Consider the following 17,410-nt stretch of genomic DNA (forward strand, 5'->3'; position numbering starts at 1 on the left):
AATCGGTAGCTTCAGATGTTTGGCCAGTAATGTTTATAGATTTTGAGCATTTCAAACCGTTTAACTTCAGCAGATTACCATCGAACGTTAGTATTTTTACGAAGACATCATATAACTTTAGCAATGAAAAACTGACGTATGATCAGCGAAGAGCTAGCCAGCTCGCCTATAAGTGAATTGTACCAATACCAAATAGAAATTAACTCATTGTGAAATATATAGAGAAGTCTTTTGTTAATATAAAGCAAAGGTTACGTAGTACGGTTGGAGAATTTGGTAAAACGTTTTAACAGTTACCATGTACTTTGATCAGAATCACTATATTTACCTCTATAAGACAAAGTCTTTTCCCTAAATAATTTTGAAACTGGAAGTCTCAAATCATAAAGTGGCTGTATTTATGCGTGAATACAACTTAAAATAATTTGAGGAAAGTTCTGACGTTTCCGAAAAATAAGTAATACGTTGCGATAAACTATTCGAGAAACTCACTGATTATCCAGATTTCCTATTGGTTTTTCTTTGTTTCGTAGGGCACATAATTAAGCTTTTATGTATTTTTCGAAATTATTATTTTTACTGTTATTATTGTTCTAATGTTTTTCTATATTATTTAGCAAGATTTTTATAATTGGAAAACTACTTTCAAAATTGTATCTCAGAACGACTGGTATTGGAATTAACACTTTTATTGATAAGGAGAGAACAACGTTTCGACCTTCCTAGGTCATCTTCAGGTTAAGAAAGAGAATTACTTTCAAAATTAAAAGACGCACGTTAGATCTTATGGAAGCTAATATTATTCACAAGCCACATCTGACAGTTTAAGATATAAAAACAATTTCAAACTTATTGTAAAGCCTAATCTCTTCTTGTGGAATTTAAACTTTCTGACGGTAAAAACTATTAATTTGAGAGTCTTATTATATATTATAGTTTTACCGTTCATGATTCACGATTTGAGATTTTTTATGGTCGTAGCTGAAGGTTAAAACCTTCATAGGATTATTTTATCATGCTCGCTCAATCATACATTTTTAAATCAAGGACAGTAACTTTTAATTCTGAACAAAAGGCAAAAACCGAGTGGGTACACTTTCTACTCAAAGTTTGTCGTACTAAGGATTTGTTTTATTATCATTTAGCAACAGAATTACGAGTAGTCTGAAATTTATAATTCGGTGACCTTGTTCAGCAATAGTAATGTCTTTAAACGATTCAATAATTAATGGAGTTAAGAATTAATTATTGTGCTAAACCATCTGATAAAGTTGTGATGTTGGTAATTAATTCAAGGACAAAAAAAGTTTTAGAAAGTATTAACAGATAACTAGTTTATTGGAACTGCCATATAAAATTCAACATATTCTTTTACTAAATCTCAAAGCGAACTCTTTGTTTGTTTGTTTTGAATTTCGCGCAGAGCAACACGAGGGCAATCCGCACTCGCTGTCCCTAATTTAGCAGTGTAGCCATCACCACCTACCGCCAACTCTTGGACTACGAATAGTGGAATTGACCGTAGTGGGCATGATTCTTATTTCCTTTGTATAGCGCGACTTTTAATTTAATAGCCACAAGTATCAAAATACAAAGTTTTCAGATAAACTCAACAAAATGTGTTTAATCTTTAATGATGAGTAAAACAAATCCTTAACCTTCATTTGTTGAAAATTAAAAAGGAAACTGTTTTGAACTTCGCAGATTCGATTATCACATTTTCAATTGGCCCAGCATAGCCAGGTGGTTAAGACGCTTGATTTGTAATCCGAGGGTCACGGGCACGAATCCCCTTCACACCAAACATTCTCGCCCTTTTAGCCGTAGGGGCGTTACAATGTGACGGCCAATCCCATTATTCGTTGATAAAAGACTAGCCCAAGAGTTGGCGGTGAGTGGTGATGTCTAGTTGCCTTCCCTCTAGTCTTACATTGCAAAATTAGGGACGGCTAGCGCAGGTAACCCTCGTGTAGTTTTGCGCGAAATTCAAAAACAAACAAACATTTTTAGTTAATTACGTATATAGTTTAATCCTTGTGGTTCCCATGTATTAACAGTTTTCGTGTGATTACAATCTTCACTGTATAATATTAGACGTGAGGTTAGGGGAGGGTAGCATAACGAAACCTCTCCTGCAGTAAATCTTCAACTTCAGACGTAGGTGTAAAGAATTTTCTAGCGTGTATCCAAATGGTTTAGATAGGCCTTAGATGGTAATTTATGTGAAATAACTGTAAGCAATTACGGGTTTTGTTTTCACTCGTGTGCGTGCATCAGTATATTTCTATGTAATTATGATAAAAATCAGCGTAGTAGAGACAACACTAAACATCTCATTATAATAACCAACAGAGCACAGTGACTCATACGCTCCATCACACCTGTTTCTAAACTCACTAGGTAACTTAAAATCTAAATCCTGTATCTTTAGTTATACATATGCACCTATCTACTTTATTTCTTATATGTTTAAATAAAATATACCATGTAACCCATTGCAGTTCTCTATACAACTCGTTAGGTGAAAACCCCCTTTTTAACCCTTTCTTTTGCCAAAAAAAACAACACAACAACAACAGTTCCAACTGTAAAGTTATCTACCAGGACTTGCGCCAGTTTTTATTTGGTTAAACATAGTGTATAAGTATTTTCCACTTCAAGATATACTGAAAAGTTTCGCAAGTAGATATTTTATATTCTTAAACGCCAGGAAAACTGATGAAGTGTAAATAAAATATATATAAATATAACTAAATTATACCTAAAACATTGTTAAAAATTATGCATGTTATTGGATTCAGTGTGAAAAAATGTTCACACTATCATATTTCATATAGAATACTTAGGAATGTATATATATATATATATAGGTTAGGTTAGGAGCAGACTTCAAAGTCAAGTAACAAGTCAGAGTATTGGAATCACTTGTAAGAAACAAAGTAATTGTTGAAACGTTAAAAATCAAGAGGTCCACTTTTGTTGATTCATTTGATATTTTTAAAAATAATTTCATAAGTTTCTTAGTAAAATAACGCCGCATAACATCAATGCCATCTTCAAATTTACGACTTTCAAAATAAGAATGTACGAGTGATGAATGAAAATAGTTTTGTCTGGTTGGTTTTTAAAGTCTAATGGTTAATATGCATTTCTAAGATATTAAATATATTTTTGATCTTAAAACGATAATTACATTAATGCGTTCGGGATAAATGTATTAATTAATTCGCACGTATTTCTTGTACTCTATTACTCGAGTATATCTTAAACTACAAATGGTTTTACCTACCCTGATTACTTCAAAATGCGTTTATTGTGGCACAATTTAACTACGTGTACACACACTTCAGTTATTTTTGTTTATAGCTTATATATACATTTAGCGACTTTATTTGATATTTTTTCAATAAAAATTTCAGTGGGTTGTCACTACACGACTGAGTTGCACTACTGTATGAAATACGTAATTAAATGCACGCTGATCTAAAAGTAACGCAGCTCGTAGTGGAATGTATTTCGTTCCTCTCCGACAGAGGCCGTCGCATGACTCAGTGACACTTCTGTCATCTCAACGTGAAAGTTTGAAGAAAGTCTCCATCTATTTGTTTACGTTTCGTCCCTTACTGAAATGTGTTTCGTCACTATACCCAAAGCATTATTTTTTCTTCCCTTTCTCTCATCGTCGTCCCATCTAAGGGTGTGACTGACTGGGGGCTATATGCATATTATATAAATGTGAAAATACTTTTAACAGATTTAGTAATCCGTTTCATTTGTTTTATTCGCTGCTAAAGTACACACCAACAGAATGGGATATCCGTGCTTTACCATCCGCAGGTATCAACCTCCAAATTTTAGCATTAAAAACTCTTCAGCTTACCACTTGGTCACCAGGGCACAACAGCCACTTAATAACATACTTGATTTTTTTTTCACTCTCTCTATCTCCTTGTCTCTCAGAACATGGGTTGGTATTAGAAAAAAGTGATTGTGCCAGAAAGATTGAAGAAAGAAAAAGTACATTTTTCTCTTTATTAATCTATCCTCGTAGAGGGAGGGTGTAAACAAAAATACATCAGTGACTCAAGACATCTCGTGAAAGTGACTGTACTTATTTGGATAGTAGAGAAATATTAGTTAAGAGTAATATACAATATCTTTCGTTTTCTTAAAGTGATATTTTTTGTTACAAATAGTTATAAAAATATTTAACTATACAAGAAACAGATAATCATGCACGTAACCACGAGAGTGATGTACACACTACATGCACATTATTATATAGGTACACATATCATGAAATTTACTTATATTTAAAAAAAATGAAAACGCTGTTGTTGCTTTGATTCGATACCCGTGTAAGTAAATTTATTTCATTGTATAATTTTATTCACTGACGTTGAATATTGAAGTAATTTTAAACTGAATATTCAACATTATTCTCTATTTGCCTGCACTTTCCACCGGTTCGATTCCCGTCGTAGAAGACAGCAGATGTAACTTTGCTATAAGGAGGACACTTTATCTATTGTGGGAAGTAATTTAGGTTTTAAATCAAAAAGCAATTGTTCCTCTTTAGCCCCATACGCGAAATTAAGGTTTTAATTTCACTTGAGAGTGGGGAATATTATGAAATGTTCGGGAGGTATGATACATACCGACATTCAGATTTACTGTACATTATTTGTCTAACATCGTTCATTTACAGTTGGTCCCTTAGGAGGATCTTGAAAGGGCGAGTGCGCATAAACCTCGTAATCCCTGTGTTATTTCACTATAGCTTGGATTTTGGTCTCTCGTGACCTCTAGTGGATTATAGGTGTTTGGTGAACATCGGTACCTAAAGTGGAGGATGCTATTATTTTTCTCAGTCATGAGATACGAGTGGCATTGTTTCTCCTATAAACAGCTTAGGTCAAATCTTTTTGTAGAATCCTGTTATTGATCTAGAATATTGTATAAGTGTATGTGGAGCATCTAAGGTCTTAGCAAGTACTCTAGAATAGTAGAATTCCAGAATCGTAAGTGATGTCTAGTCTCCCATTTCGGTATTCACGTGTTCTAATGTAAGTTACTTAATCTAGAACATGGTCATAACAGCTAATGATTCAAAATAATATTATGCAAATATACAATATTGATTTAAAAATATTTATATATATTTATTGTTGTACTATTACAGTTAGTGCCTTCGTCACGTGTTTTCTTGATTTAAAGGCTTAGTAAAATGTTTACATTTGTATCTATAAGATAACTAACAAAGATATTTGTCATCATCTATAATTTTGAACTACCAATCAGAGGGAGGGAGTCGGTCAGTCAGTAGCATCATACTGTTCACCATACATAATAAGTAAGAGAATGACTGTCATTCTTATAACATAACCACAGTTTAAAGAGAACGGGAGTTTTGTAGCTACACAATGGCGATATGTGCTCTACCCAATACTAGTATCGGAACCCGGTTTCCAGACATTCCGCTATGTCACTGGGGGGCGTGGAGGCAGGAATATTTTCGGATATCGCACAGATTCGAACGTGACTGGCCAGCTCTGAATTCCACAGTTTTACATCAGAACCAACTTGCACTTCAATATTTGAGATAAAGAGCTTGGTAAATAAGTGAACGTTTTGAGTAATTCTTCATTATTTTAGTGGTTGAGTGAATTTATTGATTTTTTTAAATAAATTAATGACAGCTACAAAGCTTGCAAGAATTAAGAACCATTATAGCTTTACTGACGTTTTTTTTTTTTTTACGTTGAACCTTAATATCCAAACTTAAATGATTCAAACTAATCCTAAATGCTTAGGATTGGTTTAAGTCATTTACATTACTGGGGGCTTGAAGTGACCAGGCGTTCCAGTTTAGCCGAAATAATGTACCGACAAATGTTTTTTAGGATGTCTAAATGCCCAGTTTTCATTTTTTTTTTTTTGTCAGTAACTTGTAACTTTCTTTATACTTGTATTCAGTGTTCATTCTAATTCTTTTCAATCCAGGTGGGAAATAATTTTTTCGTGGGCACAAGTATCAAGGCAATGTGTGCTAACATTGTTTGGGGAAGGGGAGGGAAGGGGAGGAGGAAGGTATTTTTAGACTATCAACGGTATTGGATTACAAGATCGCTTTGCAATGCTACCAGTGGTTATTTGGGCTGTAGGCCTATCGACTACCAGGGTCAATGTGTTGAGACATCTCACCATTACAGAAGATGTGCGCGGTACTTGAAATGTTGTTATGCGTCAGCGCAACTTACGGGGAACAACGCCTGTATTCAGTATTCGAGACTCTAGACAATGTGAATAAACAGATACGAATATTTAACTGCGTAGGGTTAAATTTGCTTTGCTTCTTGCTCTTGAAAGTATGCTGTAGTAGACACATGATGTCACTGTTGCACGTGCCAATGAACAGGTGAATTTCTACACTCCGAAATAGAGAGAGATAGTTATCTATAGCAGCAATAATGTAAGCAAAAATCTTTTGCATTATATGATTATTATTTGTTTAATGGGTTGCCTGCATTTTTTTTTTTCCTGTAAGAAGGTGGATTCTTTAAAATTTGAAAGGAGCCCGAGTTGAAAACCTGGCCACACTAGATCTGACACATGTAAATCTGGTTTAAAGATAATGTGAGATATCGTGAAAAGGCCATTTATAAACACAACACTTTCCAGTGATGCCTGAAGCTTAGCGTAAACCGAAAGTGGTTTTGTTAGATCAGATGGCACATTGCATCGTGATTTCTCTGGACGTCAAGCGAGCGGTGTGGAATCATAGAGAGAGAGGGAACGTAAGATATTATCTTACACGTACATATGCACTGAAAATCGTCAAAAGTCGGATTACCGATAATCTCTATACATCGAAGAGGGTTGCTGTGAGGATAAGAAAAAAGACATTGTTATTAAGTTGTAGCGTAAGGACAGGTTGTCTTATTTGTATATATGTGAAAAAATATTTAAAGGATCCAAGTTTTGATACATATTTTGTATTTTATGAGAATACAGAATATAACTGAGATTTTTGTATGTTTTGGGAAACTGTTAAATGCAATTTTAAATAACTGGATGTTAAGTAAAAAGAAAATGTGGTATATCTTACATTTAACATAAAAGCTTTATTTTAACTGTATATCAAACGGGAGTTTCCTGAACAAGAAAAAAATCGATACTGTGATAAAAAAGATAAACACGAATTAACTATAATCTGGTTGTTAGTAAAAGTTACAGCATCATAGTAGCGATACCTTTTACAATAGCCAGTAGACGTGTATATTAGAGCTGGCATAGGCAGCTGGTTAAGGGACTCGACTCGTAACCTGAGGGTCGCGGGTTCGAATCTCCGTCACACCAAACATGCTCGCCCTTTCAGCCCTGGGAACGTTATAAAATTACGGCCAATCCCACTATTCGATGGTAAAAGAGTAGCCCAAGCATTGGCGGTGGGTGTTGATGTCTAGTTGCCTTCTCTCTAGTCTTACACTGCTAAATTAGGGACAGCTAGCGCAGATACCCCTTGTGTAGCTTTGCGCTAAATGCAAAACAAACCAAACCCAAAACATGTATATTTGTTTTTCTTCTAGTTTGATAGAGGAGCCGCTAGTGTAGAGGTATTTGGTGCACATTGCTGTAATTGCACAGATGTGTGTGTGTGTGTGTGTGTTTTCTTGCAGCAAAGCCACATCGGGCTGTCTGGTGAGTCCACCGAGAGGAATCCAACCTCTGATTTTAGTGTTGTAAATCCGTAGACTAACCGCTGTACCAGCGGGAGACAATTCCACAGATAATAATACAAAGTGTATAATTTTTATGTATATTGAGCTTTGTGTCAAAATACTGTTTTCGTAAAACAACTATTTTACGCTAACACTTGATATATCGATTTAACACTATCCTCTTAGTGGTGTATATTATACATTCTGTTGCGAGCGTAATGTATCATAATAGCCTTGTTAGCAATTTTTTTTACGTTGAAATCTAATACCTGCACTTAAGTATCTTAAAATGTACTGCACTTAATAGGTCTAAAACCAGTATACTTTATTTATGTGTGTTATTTAAATGCGACTTTTATTGCTTTTTTGTTTGTTGTTTACCTGATACACGTTAATTGTATGCGCATGGGTTCCCATGTGGTAGTATACGTAATATGTGGAAGATTATATTTTTGTGCCGAGTATCATTCACTGTCTTTGATCAGGTCACAGTTTTTTGGCTATTTTTAATTTGATTGTAACTGAATGAATCAATTTCTGACCTATAACCTTAATAGTTCACAGGTTTGAGCTAGCTCTTTCAATGTATACTCCAAATATTTTAATGAGAATTTTAAAACGTCTGATATTACTTAACTTCAACGCCGGTCCGGCGCCAGGTTTTCTGTGTAGCCCTGGTGCAAAGACGAAAAACAGTACTTAAACGAAATGTAAAAAAGGTCAATATATTTTAAAAAAATATATGTGTAGAACTTATTTTAAAAACAAACTATTATTTAATACATTAAAAATACGAATATTGAAAGTTTTTCTTGGGGACCGTTGTGATTCGGGGTTTGATGTAGTGCGCTCAGCGCATTCCTTAACGGTAGTATTGCTTTAGCTTACGACGTTAGTATGTTGCGCTGTAATTACTACATTTCATTCATGCAAATACACCAAACTGCTTTTTGTCCTTAGTAATTGCACCCAATGTTTAATAGCAGGTCTGTGTGATAAAGCTTAGTTGTATTCCGTTTAGTAATCGTCTAAAACCCGTATGTCAATCTAACACAGGATATCCATATCTGCCACTGACCCAGGTTACTACGATCTATCCAGAACATAGTCATGAAAATTTCACTTACTTCGGGTTAATCTCAAATTGATGTTTATATCAGAGTTTTATCACGGTTCTAAGTCCAGAAGACTCGCTTGTAACGAGTGGATTCAGTTGTACCGGTTCACACTATCTTTTTAGTCACTGAGACATATAATTTTTGTGCATCATCTTACAGTAGCAACCTCAACTAAAACGAGTTCCTTATGAATGGCTGTCGGGAGGAGAGGGGTCCTTCCGGTGTGAAACCCAGCTATTATCAAGTTTTCTTTATCTGTAGCCTTGTACTCAGATCTCGCCACACTTCCACAAAATGTCCGTGATCAGACACAAATATTAATTCCATGTTTGGTATAACAGTGGCAGCATTGTACGATTTCCTAGTCGTGACCGGATCCTTAAGATCATCAGAAAAAGTAATCATCTTGTCCTGGTTCATTGTCCAGGCTTCCTGTTACAGCCTAGGGGTAATCTGAAGAATTGGAAGGTACACAGTGGACTAACGTTTATGGTATGCTTATTGCCTCTTTTGTGATTGAAAGATAGGAGTATTAAAATCCAAGTGTGTGCTATACTTTCACCTTGTTTAGTTTAAAATGTTGGATAACCTGGCATTTATAATTACTCACAAGCAAAGAATCGGAGGATTGCGGCATTTTTGGTTCAACAAGTCTCTGCAGCGTCTCTATTTGTATTACTTATCAACTCTGTAAATAAATAAATGTTATTTTTATTCTATATTGTTTAGTGCCCGCTGTCACGAATCGCGGGACATTGTAGATGCTTCAGATTTCGGTAAACAATGTTACAATTTATTAGTAATATCACTAACAACTGCAAGATAAATTACACTTAATAGTTTCACCCAAATCGGCGTATGGTGATTTTTTTTTTTTAAATTCAGTTAAACACGAATGGGGGCGTAATATTAGAAATGTTATATCTAAATAATTATATTATAGGATTAACAAAATAGTACGTAAAGCTAAAACATTGACAAAATGACATCTGTTCACCAACAGTGGCGTCATTCGACCAGAAGAAGGTTTAATGGTAATTTCTATATACAAGAAATTAAGCAGTCGAGCTTCGACGACAGATTCTCCTTGGTATGATTTGGAGAAATTGTACAGTAAGTTACAAATTTAGGATCTCGGGTCTAATTGCACAATATGTCATTTCTTACATTTTTAGTTATTAATTTTATAATTGAGAAATGAAGGCTAGAGATTTTAAAGATGTATGACTTTAATGAGACGAGAGTTAAGTAAGACGTTAGGCCACACCACACTTGAAGGAGCTGCTCGAGAGATTTTTGTTTACAGAGTCTTGACTGTGTGAAGATATATAGTACTCTTAAAAAGTAACTGACAACTAACGCCTGGCAATTGTGAAGAATGAAAGTAGAATTTTAATGAGTGAAAAGTTTAAACTATTCTGCATATGATACAAAACATCAACTATATGAAAGCTTAGGTATTGATTGTTAGGACAAATTGTGTTAATTAAAACGATATACATTTAGGGACATGTCTAAGGACAGAAGATAAAGGAAATATCTTTACACAAAAATGAAACGATATTTTGATTGTTGTTGATTGCAACTAAAAAAAAAAATACCGGAAAGACTCGCTAATAACGTTTGCTCTATAGCTAACGAACCAGGGTATAACCTGTCAAAAATGACGAGGTAAGTACTACCACCTCCACCCTAGAGTATACCCTAACCTCACAGTTCATAGCTTAATGAAATACATTTTTGCGAAATCTAGATTGACCAACAACGAGGCAGTCGAGGTATTCAAACATCGGTAAATTCCTTTGTGAGCCAGTTAAAATTAAGATCATTCATGAAAAAAAAAAATGTAGTTTATTCGCAGAATGATTATTGGAAAAATCAGTGAATGAACAACTTTTAATTCATAGGAAAGCAAGTGCGTTTTGGTAACACTACATTACAACAATGTCGCATTGTTTAGCAACAAAGGTATAACTGGTATTGTTGTTAGCCTGTGTACTGAAAGTATAAAATGAAATGTATAGACGAAAATGCTAGAAAAACATCTACTGATTTCTTAACATATAAACTCCGTTGATTAAAGAGTTTTTTTTTAAATTAAAAGCACTGGTGTTATAACAGAAAATAGCTCATTTCAGAAACTTTTTATTTTAAAATTGAATCAGTATTTTTACTTTCATGATAAATTTTATGCACTCGGCTCCAGTTTAGGTGATCCCACACTACGTCTTTAGGGTTGTTATACCAACACTCGCTACGCTTGTAAGGTTTCGTGGCATTTCTCCTCACAGCCCCTTTACACCCCTTTAAGTAAAGGCTTAAGTGTAGTTTGGCTCACTTTATATTTCGAATCCCAGTCGCACCAAACATGCTCTCCCTTTCAGTTGTGGGGGCATTATAATGTAACGGTCAATCCCACTATTCGTTGGTAAAAGAGTAGCCCAAGCATTGGCGGTGGGTGGTGATGTATAGCTGCCCTCCCTCTAGCCTTACACTGCTAAATTGAGGACGGCTAGCGCAAATAGCCCTCGTGTAGCTTTGCGCGAAATTCCAAAAACAAACTAAACAAACACCCCGTCACTAAAATCATAATGGTCAGACAGTAATCGGACTTTTCTATTTGAATGAAATGCAACGTAACTTGACACACACAAACATACACTCACTGGTTTTATACCGGTTAGATGAATAATTAAAAATTACGAGTTAATTAATAAATTAGTTAATTAAAAAATAGATAAAATTTATAAAATACGTAATTAACGAGAAAAGATTGTAAAATGTTTTCATGAATTTACACCACTTTATATGCATTTAGACGAAGTCACTAGGAGGTGCTTTTCGACATTGGACAGAAAAGAAAAGAAAAACAATGTGTCTTCTTACTTTTTAATCTATATCTCGATTTTCGTGAAAACATTACTTTCATATTTAAAATCCTTCTTTTCGGTGTTAATATTTGTTTGTTGTCTATGGTAAGTTACGTCATACATTTGGAGTTTTGAACTGAGCGTTTCTTCAACAAAAGTGAGAATCAACGCATCATAAACCACCAGTTGACTAACTTTATATCCATTTATATATTTTGGTTGGTTTGATTTGTATATCCTATTGCATTAGTTAGAATATGGCTTTCAGAAATTAGATACTTCGTCCATGGTATTGCTGAATTGAACGAGGGACATCTTTTATGTTGCCCCCTCCCTTGCCCAATTTGAACAAACGCTGCATACGTTTATAATAAACAGATTGTCTAGAGTATAAAGTTAAAAACCATGTTTTTTAAATATCAATACAAACTGTAAAACGAGACAATGATTTCTCAGTAATATTTGTGTTTAATAAGAACACTACTTGCTTGGGCTTAGGCGTGTTTTTTGTTTGTTTTCCGATCGGTGAATTGGCGCTTTTGTATTAGCGTGTTCCTTTGTGATTAATCTAGAAGATCAGAAACATATGGGTTAACAGATATGAAATGACTTACTGTAACCTCATAAACACAAATCGGTTAGATTATCCATATACGTAAATACTAGCCGCAAATTACTGCAGTTTTTAAAAGCAACATAACCCTTCAGTAAAGTTTAACCAGCTTTCATATAACTGTATATAATATTCTAAGATATTTTGACGATGTTGAAAATTTCCTACAACAAACGGAACCTAAAACCTGTTTCTGTGATATTAATATTACTTATTTGATATAAGTCCCAAAATGTTCATATCAAGTAAACATTGAAATCATTTCATAATGCTATTGGTATTTTTACTAAAAACAGTCGATACTTTTTACTTAGGCTTGGTTTGAATTTCGCACAAAGCTACACAAGAACTATCTGCACTAGCCGTTCTTAATTTAGCAGTGTAAGGCTAGAGGGAAGGCAGCTGGTCATTACCACCCACCGCCAACTCTTTTACCAAAAATTAGTGGGATTGACCTTCGGCTGAAAGGGTGAGCATGCTTGGCGTGATGGGGATTCGAACCCGTGACCCTTGAATTAAAGTCGAGTGTCACCTCACCATGCCATGCCGGTCGTTTTCTTGCGTACAAGGACATAATATTTGATTACTGATTACACATTATATATTTTGAAGATTTACCATGTTTTATCTTATTGTGATCATATACAACTGTGTTATATCTGAAAATTTGTATTGTTCAATATTTATAGTTTCAGTGTGTAAACCACAACTAACTTTGCATCGTCTTTATTATTAAATGTAACCTTATTCAGTTATAGTTATAAAGATCATTACTGAAATTGCGCTGAAACAATTAAGAATAAAAAAGATTATTAGTATAAACGAATAAATTACAGTCAGATTAGATATCGAACTCAATGTAACTAGTATTGTACACGGAAATTATCCAATTACTGCGTTAATAATACCAGGTATTAAATTTGTCTAAAATGTACATAAATAACTCGATTACATTTTAACCAAGATATTGAAATAACAGTTAAATTACCTACAATATTTATTGTTTCCATCGCAACAGTAATTTTGTTTTTGTAAAACTTCTACAAGTTTCCATCAAAATAATAATGCCATTTTGCTTTGTATCATGAGTTCGTATTTTGCACTGCAGTATTGTCGTTAAAATTCCATTCTTCTGACCAGTGAAGGTAAAATAGGTCCGCTACAGATGATTTTCGTATGACTATTGTTTGTTATCCGCTATGTTGTTCCTCTGGCCACACGACTACAGTAAATACACTATATACTACAAACTTGTAAAATTAATATCTGTCACAAATGTTTTGGTATTCAATGTTTTTGCTTTAATGGGAAGCGGAGTGTAATAATATTGTTTTTCAGGTTTATACTTTAAAGCTAGAAAAAAAACTAACTAATGAAATTACTTAAATGTATTTTCCCAAAATTCTGAAGTACGTTCGCTCATGTCTTCTTAATATTGTTTCTTTAATTAAATGAAAATTTGGTGCTAGCTAGAATGTTGTTATTGATACTACTTCACTTGAAATGGGGTCAGCTTCGTAAATTTCTAGCCTTAGGGTATTTTCAAAATTATGTGCTTGTTTAAGTAAACTACCTATCATAGTTAGTTGTACAAATCATGCTGGTTGTTGTTAGAATGTTACGGGTGTGGGAATGGAAAACCTTAGCTTACTTTACCTACAAATAAATGGGAATTTTTTTATTGTAAGCAGTTCATTTAGTTTATGTTGCACAAAGCTTACACGTTGTACAGGATTAAGTATAAAGATGGTAAGAGTTACCTTAGATAGAATGAAGAATCTCCCATTTCATACGATTTTCCATTCAACATAAACAGAAATAAAATAGAATACTTATATCCGACACATCTTTTATTGTAAGACTTCGTGAACTCCCCTGGGACTGGCTGTTAATTGTTTGTTTAGAATTTTGCGCAAAGCTACTCGAGGCTATCTGCACGACTGTTAATTAAATAATAGTATGTCTGGATACTGAAGGCCGGGCCACTGGTTGGTCTGGCACTTATCAAGTGTTGAATATAATGTTTGTGTTAAATTTATGGAATAGATATTATATCAAGTTTTAATATACTAATCTATCTAACTCTTAGATATTTCATATAAACTTGTCGCTTTTACTTGCAGTAGTAGGTGAATCTGATAATATTTCGCCAATGCTTAGAGCTAACATGACATGCAGTATAATATTTACACTTTGGCTGGAGTCATGTTTTCACCCAGAGTCTGTTTATTTTGGCTGTGCATGGCCAGATGGTGAGGGTCGCGGGTTCGAATCCCCGTCTCACAATCATGCTCGCCCTTTCGACCATTGGGGATTTATAATGTGAAGGTAAATTCCACTATTCGTTGGTAAAACGTTGCCCAAGAGTTGGCGGTGGATGGTGAGACTAGTTGTCTTCCCTCTAATGATACACTGCTAAATTAGGGACAGCTAGGGCAAATAACTCTCGTGTAGTTTTGCGCGAAATTCAAAACAAACTAAATCATGCCTATCTCTATAAAATTATCAGCATGGGTACTAAAGCTTATATAGAGACTATATAAGAACGGAGTGGCAAAAATTAGCAAGTACTAAAAGAATTTTCTGCTGTTGGTGTGTTGTTTACATTTCGCCACTAGTTACTAGGAAATGCAAAGAAAATGAGCGCTTAAAGCGAGCTAGTAGATTATTGAGCTGCGGCTTGATTACATTTCTCTCGCAGTCGTTTTGTTGCCATAAGTAACTGAGAACTATTAACGTCGTGTCATACAAAATCTTGAGTGGAAGGGAAACGGCATGACTTTTGTCCTTCTAAATGACTACAGATCGGCTTGTCGGGAGTGATTTGGTGCTGTCGTTACTGGAGGTCTGTGGCCGGGAAGAATATTGCTAATGAGATATTATCTTTTCAGCTCTAGTCACGAGGTACTCTACCCAATTTGCAATTTGAATGTCGTTTATTAGTGGATTAGGTGTCGCATAAGTTCGACAGATGTGGAGTACTCGAGGAGAGAGACCTCGATAGGAGGTAGTATGGACAATAATGTGCCCACCAAAAGGGTTTGTTTGTTTGTTTTTGAATTTCGCACAAAGCTACTCGAGGGCTATCTGTGCTAGCTGTCCCTAATTTAGAAGTGTAAGACTAGAGGAAAGGCAGCTAGTCATCACCACCCACCGCCAATTCTTGGGCTACTCTTTTACCAACGAATAGTGGGATTGACTGTCACATTATAACGCCTCCACGGCTGGGAGGGCGAGCATGTTTGGCGTGACAGGGATGCGAACCCGCGACCCTCAGATTACGAGTCGCACGCCTTAACACGCTTGGCCATGCCGGGCCCACCAAAAAAGGAAAACCGAATTCCTTATTTTAAATAATGATTAATCGTTTGAATGTGATCACTGAACTTCACGAAATAATTGATATAACAGTATCCAGAATAGAAGTATTATTGTCGGATGGCTGTAGGTTATAATGTTGCTTTCAGTGATAGCAGTAAACATCCATATCGTCTATTATATACAATTAATACATTTCTGAGGTGGATGGAATCTTGTTTTCAACATTTAAGTAACGAAAAATTAAGAGAACAGCTTATTAAATTGTATATATAGTCTACAAATCGATAAAACATTATGTTTAAACTACTTTGGCAACTTTGTAATGAACCAAGTATATGAAGGGAATATAAGATTGAAACCATTCACCCTCATTTAAACTGAACGTGTATAACCTAGGGACAGTAAATTGCAGAGAAATCAGTATTATTGTGATATTTAAACACTCGATACACTATTTGCGTATTGAAATAATTGTCCTTATAAAAAAAACTTTTCTGGTTACCAAAAGGAACTCTACATCTGACAGAGATTTCAGATTGTGACATTGTAACACTTGTTTAGCTTTATAATTTTTACTTAAACACTACTATTAATATTCAGTTGTGATTACACATAAGATTTCAAACTTTTCTACATGTGTTTATTCTATCTTACGTAATTTTGTACACAATGGAGTAACGATTAAAACATATTTGACCAAAGTTGTTTATTGATGACATACAGTTTTTACATTTGACTGCTTCAAGAGTGAAGGGTATTTTATGATCAGCTGAATGAACTATTGATAACAGTGGATGTGGTATGTGATTTTTATAACAGTTTTTAGGAAAAGGAGTTTATGCGCAAAATACAGTAACGAACTTAAGGCCACATTATAAACTTTAATAATATGATAAAAAAACAGGTTAATGTGTGTCATAACATAAAGTCTGAAACGTCATTAGCTTTAAAAACAAAGACAAAAGACGTTTCATAATAAATGCTGTCACTAAAACATGGAGATTGTTCAGGGCTTTATGTATAACAGTTCAACGATGGGTCAGTGGTAAGTAAGTTTATGGGCTAACAACGCTAAATTCTGGGGCTAGATTTTCGACTGTGAATTGGATGAAGATAACCCCTTGTGTAACTTCATGCTAGGAAAAGAAACAACAGCGTCATTTACCATGTTTATCACGTATGTAATTATAACTATGTACGAAATTTATTTTTATATATTATTACTGATGCTGTATGAAATTAAAATACATGAATGAATGCTGTTCCGCAAGACGCGAGAGTGAAAATCTAGATAAAACATAATAAAAGAATAAATTGACATCTCTGAATGGAAACTTTCTATTTCTTTATTATGTGCAAAGTTTCGGAAATACGCCCTTTGTCAGGCAATAAAGACCGTTACAATGGAATTAGGCTCAGAAAAGAATTGTTGAAGATAAAATGCAAAGGTATTTTAATTACATACTAACCTCGAAGAAGCCACAAAGACGAAACGTCGGTTAAATTTTTTTAAAAATCTTGTATAATTATCTGGAGTTTAAAAGTTGTTCTTTCTAACCTTTTTATGAAAATGTCGAATTACGCATGTTGAACATGGAGCACGATGAAAAAAATACTGATAAAAATATTAACGTATCACCTAAACATTATTAAAATTAGCAAGAAGATGGGTAAAGAGTAATTCGATCAAGTAAAATTGGAGTTAAAAACATCAGCACAGGCAATTATAAACATAAATTCGCAAACTAATGAAATAGTAGACATAAA

General features: G+C 34.4%; 1 protein-coding gene and 1 pseudogene across 2 annotated transcripts in view; one reads left to right on the forward strand and one right to left on the reverse strand.

Moving 5' to 3' along the window:
• LOC143239880 (plexin-B-like) overlaps nucleotides 1-17,410 on the forward strand; it is a 225,267-nt pseudogene that overhangs the window by 152,154 nt on the left and 55,703 nt on the right. The window lies entirely within an intron of this gene.
• LOC143239832 (uncharacterized) overlaps nucleotides 1-17,410 on the reverse strand; it is a 40,066-nt gene that overhangs the window by 21,501 nt on the left and 1,155 nt on the right. The window lies entirely within an intron of this gene.

This window comes from Tachypleus tridentatus, chromosome 13 (genome assembly GCF_004210375.1).
Source record: "Tachypleus tridentatus isolate NWPU-2018 chromosome 13, ASM421037v1, whole genome shotgun sequence".
NCBI classification, from domain to species: domain Eukaryota; kingdom Metazoa; phylum Arthropoda; class Merostomata; order Xiphosura; family Limulidae; genus Tachypleus; species Tachypleus tridentatus.